Source organism: Pollicipes pollicipes, unplaced genomic scaffold, assembly GCF_011947565.3.
Source record: "Pollicipes pollicipes isolate AB1234 unplaced genomic scaffold, Ppol_2.1 Scaffold_6138;HRSCAF=7277_pilon_pilon_pilon, whole genome shotgun sequence".
Lineage (NCBI taxonomy): Eukaryota > Metazoa > Arthropoda > Thecostraca > Pollicipedomorpha > Pollicipedidae > Pollicipes > Pollicipes pollicipes.
In genome coordinates, this window is record NW_023596818.1 from 4,625,485 (window position 1) to 4,633,098 (window position 7,614).

At 52.5% G+C, this 7,614-nt stretch overlaps 1 non-coding gene across 1 annotated transcript; it reads left to right on the forward strand.

Moving 5' to 3' along the window:
* TRNAT-AGU (transfer RNA threonine (anticodon AGU)) lies at nucleotides 1-74 on the forward strand. The gene has a single exon. It is a non-coding gene; the product is annotated as a tRNA-Thr (tRNA).
* The last annotated feature ends 7,540 nt before the right edge of the window (nucleotides 75-7,614 follow it).

Here is a 7,614-nt window from a genome sequence, read left to right on the forward strand (position 1 = left end):
GGCGCCATGGCTTAGTTGGTTAAAGCGCCTGTCTAGTAAACAGGAGATCCCGAGTTCGAATCTCGGTGGTGCCTCTTTTCTGCTCTTGGAGATGATACACGCTGTGTAGGTACCTCTGCACATCAGCTCTCAGAGCGTTGCTTTTCACTTAGATGCTCAGTGGGTATGCCATCATTACTTGAGTTAGTTGAAATTATCATCTGGAAAACATTTCAGAAGGCGTTATTCGTTACCTTTTCCGCCGTAATCTTTGTGGCGCCAGGGTGACATCGTGGAGAGAGGTGCCGTCTTCTAGAAGTTTCTGTCCAAAGATCAATCTAAACTTCAGGGGCGAACCAGTCTTCCGTCCCAAAATTTCCAAGCTCTGTATATGAAATCACTAGTTGCAACCAATAATCCCAGTGACTACTCGCGTCCAGTGGCGGATCCAGAGAGGGCCACGTGGTCATGCCCCCCTCCTCTTGGACTCCGAAGGGGTCCACGGGACCCGAAAGGGCCCATAGCCCATAGTCCTAAATAGACGCAGTTCTTACCACAAAACGCAACAAACTTAGACGTCCTTGGGTTTCCAGGCTTCCGAGAACAGCTGCAGGTGAAAGTGAAGGGCCCACGAGCAGGCGAAAATAGTTATTTACTGATTGAGAGGGTGGTGATTGAGAGAAATTACGGCTCATCACGCTGTCCAGAGGCCATTTCGCTGTTCCCGAGGGCCCTATATGTGAACTTTCAGGGGCAATCCAATCGCTAAGGAGCCTTCCATGTTGCCGTTGATTTCTTAGCATTTGCTTGGATGGCCCTGCGCTGTTGCCGGTGCCCTTTCTGCTACCATGCCAGGGCACTCTTGTCAGTCAGGGGCCTTCCACGGGTTCTCCCAATTCGCCCGAAAGGCTCTATAAGCTATAGTTGGGGGCCCCCATATGTTAACCTGCTGGGGCATTCCCGGTTTCTCAGGAGCCCTTCTGGTCTCGGTTAACCTACCGACGCACTCGCGATATGCTCACGGGCCGTCTACACTGGTCTAGGGTGCTTCCCATTCCCTGCCACCTGCGGAAGGCCCTACGTTTTTGTCGGGTACCTTATCTCTTAACCTCCTCGAGTACACTCGGGCACACCCACTCGCCCCAACGGGTGTATACGCTGTTAACGGGGCTCATATCCCGGCGAACACTCAGTTGCTCAGGGGCCCCTCATATTGGTCTGGGGCTCTTTCCACTTGTTTGGAGAGCACTGTTGCTGAGGCTCAATAAGGTAACGCACGGAGGCACTCGATGTTCAGGGATCCTCTACATCGATCTACGTCCCTTTCCCTTTGATCTCGTTTGTTGAGGACCCTTCAATCCTGCTGGGACTTTTCCGTTCATCTGCCCGGGCACTTTTGATCGCACAGGGGCATTGATGCATGTGCACTGTGCCTGAGTTTTATTGCCCCAGGCACAGTGTGTACGCATAGCAAAGGGGAATTTAATACATATCATTAAATTTCCCTTTGCTCAGAGAGCCCTGTGCTCTGGCCGGGCTTTATATGTTAGCGTGCCGGGGCGCTCCTCGACCATTCAGGGGTCCGCCATATTGGTCTTAGGTTTTCTCGTTTGCACTGAAGACCCCTCACTGTTGACGTGAGCCTCTTCGTGTACCGGCCGCGGCACGCTCGGTCCCGGAGCCGTCTCTGCTGGTCTTTGGGTTTCCACGTTATCGGAGGGCCCACGCTGTTGGAGGGGATTCAAATCTTAATCAGCCGGGACATTCTTGATCGCTCCGGGACTGACCGCATTGGTCGTGGGCTCTTCCGATGAAGTAAGAATAATTTTTTTGCCGAAGCCCCCCGTGTGCCTGCGAGCGCCAGGACGTTTCGCCTGCTCGTGTGTACTGGCCCGGCTAAACCGATTCATGTACACAAGTCTGAGACTACAGGACGCCGGTTTGCCTCGGCGTCTCAGCTTCAGAGCAGCAGTCGGATATGCGCCGGTGAATATTTACGCGCAACTGCCGAAAATAATTTTACGCGCCGTCGACGTCGTATGTCATTTCCGTTGGTAACTGAGTTTGCGACATTATGCTGGTGTATCACGTTTTTAATACATTTTGAAGACTAGGATATTTTGTACTCAGTCATAACAGTCAAAGGAAAAACTTTGTATTAGTCATCAGCCAATTTCGTTGACAGCACCAACTAACCGGTCAGCTAGCTCGAAGTCGGCAAACCGGAAATAACTCTGGAATCAAGCTTGTACTTCATTTTGTTGGCATTTCGCAGCCACCTTTAGTTCATTCCGTTATGCTGTCTCCAAAATATTTGCCCCCAAGTAACAGGATTCACCAACATGTGAAGAATATGAACAAGCTCCATGTATGTGCAAGCGTAGCAAGCCTAGTTCTCCAGGGCTGCGCACTGTAAGACTAGTTCTTCTACACAAATAGAACATGTAAGAATCTTAAGATTTCATGACCGGAATGACATCATTTTTTGGAGGGGGTCCCATACTCTTAAAGGTACCAACAATGTTGCATGCCGTCCCCCTCCCCCCCCCCCTTCTTACCGAAATCCTGGATCGGTCACTGCTCATGTCGTTGCATTCCCTCACTCGAATCCAAAGAAAAAAGACAATGTTATGGGTAGTAAATGCAAACCAAGGATTTCGTGGAAGAATCTTCAATCCTTTTTTCATATCGATGTCCGCTAAGCTTTACTGTCACTAAGCCTGACGCGGTAGCTTTGTTGTACGGTTAGTGGTAATGAATCGGAACTAGGCAAGTAATGAGCATCACGGGCGTTCCTGAAAAGCTTAACATCGATGCTCTTTCAGTTTATGCCATTTTTATAGAACCTTGCTTGGGTCATGTTTCCATAAAAAGTATTTGTAATGCTTCTTTTATTTAATAAGCATATATGCTCCGTCAACAACTCGGTCATGTTCCAGAATTAAATTATCCTTAAATCAATCAGCATGAAATCAGTTGAATTTACAACACAATATAATATTGGCTGTCCAAAAACTTTGAAAATGTTTGCAACTGTCCGCTCAATTTTCAAGTTGGACTTCATGTTTTGGAATACGATCGGCACCTTTAGTCCTGGAACCTTACCCTTTCGGTCACGTCCAATCACACACCAGAGAAGTCGGAAGCGGAAGCCGTCTGATGGGTGCAACGTCTTTACGGAACGAGACAAACGCGGTCCTTAAAATACCAAATGACAATGTGGACAATCGAGTTTCATCGTTTTGTTCGTGTCTTCTCAGCTAATGCACAGCGCAGACGACCTCCGGCACTTTACGTTGGCTCGAAAGAAGAACAATGCGCTGTGCACGCCTGTAGTTTTTTAATCCAGGATTAGTGTGTGATCCACAGACGTTACGGGTAGTATGCCCCGGGGAGGAGGGGTTGCCTAAGCTCTAAAAATGCTACGCGTTTTGATTTTCGGAAGGCTGAAAGCCGCACACCTGGATAGCAGTCCTGAGTCAGGCGATTATCCCTCAACGCTCGCGATGCGACTTTACACCACCCATCCATCGACCCGAACGTCTTGATTAAACGTTGACCTGTAATAATCCAACACGCTAGAAAACGATCGCCTTCGCGGACGTTTCCCCGATCGCACGTTCCGCCGGGCACTAGCACCGCCCAGTTGGTGCACCGGCCACGCCTGAGCGGGCCGTGACTCTGCGCCAGGGTCCGCCGTCCAGCGGTCAGCCTGGCACTCTCCGCCCACGCCGTCACCGCAAATCAATCGGGAGCCACGCAGCTGGCGGCCAGCGGGGACTCCAATCACCGCGAAGCTGGCCGTAACTCGTCCGGCGGCGAGGGAGGGGAGGGGCCGTGCCAGCCGCCCGCAGGCACGACGCATTCTGAAGGGCCGCCGAAACGGACCACGGTGGACGTGCGCCGCGTGCGCCGCTCGGGCGCCCCCCGGCCGGGTCAGGGGTCAGCGGGCGGGTCACCTGTGAGCCGCCCGGGAGTAGAGCAAGGCACGCTGCGAGTGGGAGGGCACGGAGCAGGCGGCCCAGTCGCATTCTGACGCTGGGCTGCGAGCTGCAGTTGCGAGCTGCGAGCGAGCTGCAATTCGGGGGAATTCGCACGTGGCAGGGCGTGGAGGGCCGAGGCTTGTAAAACGTCACATTGCGAAAAACAAATGTCTGCTTCTCACCACACAGAACCATGGGCTACGTTCAGCTTTGGAAGTGCTGTGGTCTGAAGGGCGCCTGTTTATCTGTGCGATCTCCGTGTGGCTGGCTTAGACTTCGACCACGTTTTCTGGCTTTGCTGGGGTTATGGCCTTCTCAAATGGCCACATCGTCATTTCCATCCAACTGGCCGGGATGTAGATATGTGCTTATCGTTGTTGAGTAGTCGAGCAGTTTTGCAGAACTGACGTTTGGGCTGAGATTGAGTTTGGGCAAAGCCAGTCCGAAAACCACGACAATACTTCCAAAATAAGGGCCAAAACGGGTTTATCCATAAATTCGGCCCGCTTTCTATTCAAAGTTGTGGGGGGTGAAGCTTAATTTGGAGTGTGGGCTGGAATCCAAGTTGGGAAGCTGGAGCTCCCCCCCCCCCCCTACCCATCCACACAAAAATGCTACGCCTCTACAGACAAGCTTGGCGATTTCAGCGAACCTGCGCATTTTGCGTGGGTTTCGGACTGAAGGGGTGCTGGATAATTATGGCTTAATTGAACGGGCGTGGGAGCTCAGCGCGCGTGGCCAGTTGATCGACCGAAGTCCGGTCCGCCCATCTCATGTCGGGGAACCCTGGGCCGGCGAGGGCGGGCTTCCGCCCATCTAATGTAGGGAGGAGTTGGCGAGGACGATGGGGCTGGTGGAACGATTCAGGAAAGCCCGTGTCACTCTCGGTCGGCTAGAATAAGAACACCGACTAACCCACTGATGTCTTGGCCGACAAGCACCCGCTGCACCGCATGAGGCCTGGTTAAGCGGTGACCAAAGGACTGCGCGGGTGGTGACTGATTCTCTTTTGCCGAAACTACGCCTGACTTTTGAACGGCGAAACGTTTCAGTGGCGAACGGCGCTCAGAAGCCAAGGAACCAGATTTCTCTCAAATATTAAAGATTTCAAGCGCTTCTTCGCATCTCAGAGGACGCTAAGGGGGGGGGGGGAGGGGGGCGAGACAAGCAATGTGCACTCATGCTGAAGCGTCCCCAGGCTGCAGATGAAACCCGACTCCTGCCGGCGATCGCCCACCCGTCTTTGGCGCGCGCACTGAGCGTTTGCTTAGAATGGTACGTAGTTGTTTGCGATGGTGTTATTAGGAAGATGCGTGGACACAACTACGAGGTTATGGTTATAGTGCCCTGGAATCAGATAATTTTCCAAGGAATCGTATCATGGTCTTTCAAAGTCATGTCACCAGCTAATTGCACAAATTGCTCCCACGGAGACAATTGCCTGTGCGTGTTGAACATTACGACTCGTCCGTAAAATCATCGAGGCCATGCACGGCAATCATCTCTTGATGGGCCGTAAATTTTCCTGAAACAGTAAGATGTCAAAATTCGAACACCTCGGCATCTGTCTCAACGAAACTGGATACGGTCGTATCAAAGACAGCGATGATCTTCTCATAGCAACAGTAAGCGGCAACGGTGGCAGTTCGGAGCCTGGCACGGTGCGGCACCGGCTACGCTCGTGCCGAAACCGTGCGCCGTTTCCTCGTCCGATCACTACCGGTGGCGCGGGCGTAGGTCAACACCGACGCCGGCTTTTTATGACGGCCATGGACGCCTTCCGTGCTCGGAGTTCGCCATTCCGTGGCGCTGCGCCACGGGAGGGCGCGATTCCACCGCGCCCGACGTCTCGATCGCTGCAGCGCGTGGCCGAGCGTCCACATCACGGGTCGGCGCGACCCGTCCGCGGACCCGGAGCGAACCCCGCGAGGCCCCGCGATCGACCCAGCGCCGCGGCGACCCGACGCCGCCCGGGGCTCGGAGTAGGACCGGCGCGCCGAGGCCGGCGGGAGGCGACATGGGCGTGTGCGCCAGCAGCCCCCCGGGGGGTGTGCTCGTGGCCGGCGCGCCAGGCTCGCCCGGCTCGCCGTCCGGCTCCAGCGTGCGCTCGGACGAGTCGGACGGACGAGTGGCGACCGAGGACGAGGAAGGTGGGCTGCCGGCGTTCTCTGGCCGAGCTAAGGACGCTGGGAACTGGTATTTTGTTGGGTTGCGTGAGCGTTAGCTCTGGCGTAACCCTGTGTCTTCCACACGCCAGTCCATATGTTCACTTCCTCCCATCTGTGTCTGCTAAGTCTGCTTTCTTTACATCCGGCGTCTCGCTAAGTCTGCGTTCCTCACGTGCGTGTTCGCTAAGTCTGCCGTCTTCACGCCCGTGTCTGGCTCGTCTTCCTGTTCCTCCACCTCCGTTTCAGGCTCGTCATTCTGCTTCTTCACATCCGTTCCCCCGCCCTTCGTGTAGATGTGCACCTCTAGAGACGCCTCTGTGGTACCATGCTGGGTAATATCAAAAAACGTCTCGGTGCCAGCGCCGTGTGAAAGAACGCCTCGGTGAAGCCAGTGCTGTTCTTTATGAGACACAGTAGCTCCAGCTTTTCAGTCTTTGCTTTTCAGCCAGCCACAAACTGATGGCGGATCCCCCTTCCGATGACGATGATTTTTTTATTTTGGGGGTGCGTCGAATACCGCGGTCGTTGTGCGCCCAAGATTCATCTTCCTTGCTAGCATCAACATCAGTCTTCGCGGAGGCTAGATTAAAGGGAATGTTTCGCATTTGAAGACACTGAAACAGCCATCAGATGTAATGAAACAAGCTCACTTATAGCTATTGATACACGTTGTAATTGGGAAAGACTGCTCTAGACAGCACAGTTATGTGTTTAGTGAATATGCTCCTCAGAGCGTCATGGCTTGATTACGTCCTAGTACCTTACACAGCATTGAATGAGAGCCAATTGACGATCGTTATATCCGGAAATTGTGCTTACGAATGCCAAATATAAACACCTCGACAACTATATTTTCGTTGGCCTTGGTTACCACATGACTTATGGAATGCTGGGATTTGAATGACGTTATTATGATATCATGAATGCCAAGGTGACATCGAAATACTCTCCCCAAATACTCTCCCCATTTTCTCGGGTGTGTTGCTCAGAAACTAGAGGAGCTTTAATCTTAAGAAGGGCAGGGTTGTGAACAGCACCGAAGGTCTTCAAGACGGCTATTTCAGTTATAAGCCCCATATGAATGTGTAACACCTTTAAACATTGTGCTTGCCCTTGTCTGACCGTGGATTTTTTTTTGGGGGGGGGCTGCTGGATATTTGTTTTTGGTCTGAATAGACATCAGACTTCTAACAGAACCGACACATCATATGGGGTTCCACTGGGAGGCCAAAGAGACTGTCCAACATTTGGATGAGGTTTTGAACTGAGACAGCCATTTTCAGGATATTTCCCTGCAACTCAAAGTTACGCCCATCGTATAAGGAGGTGTTGTATGTGTAAGGAGCCCTTCTTATTCGATGGGATAAGGAGTTTGCGGGAGTGAAATGGTGACAAACTGTAATCAACATAGACAAAGCAGAACGAAATGTACTTGTTGACTTATTTGAATATCTGCTACTGCCAGGACAGAATGCGGTACGGGT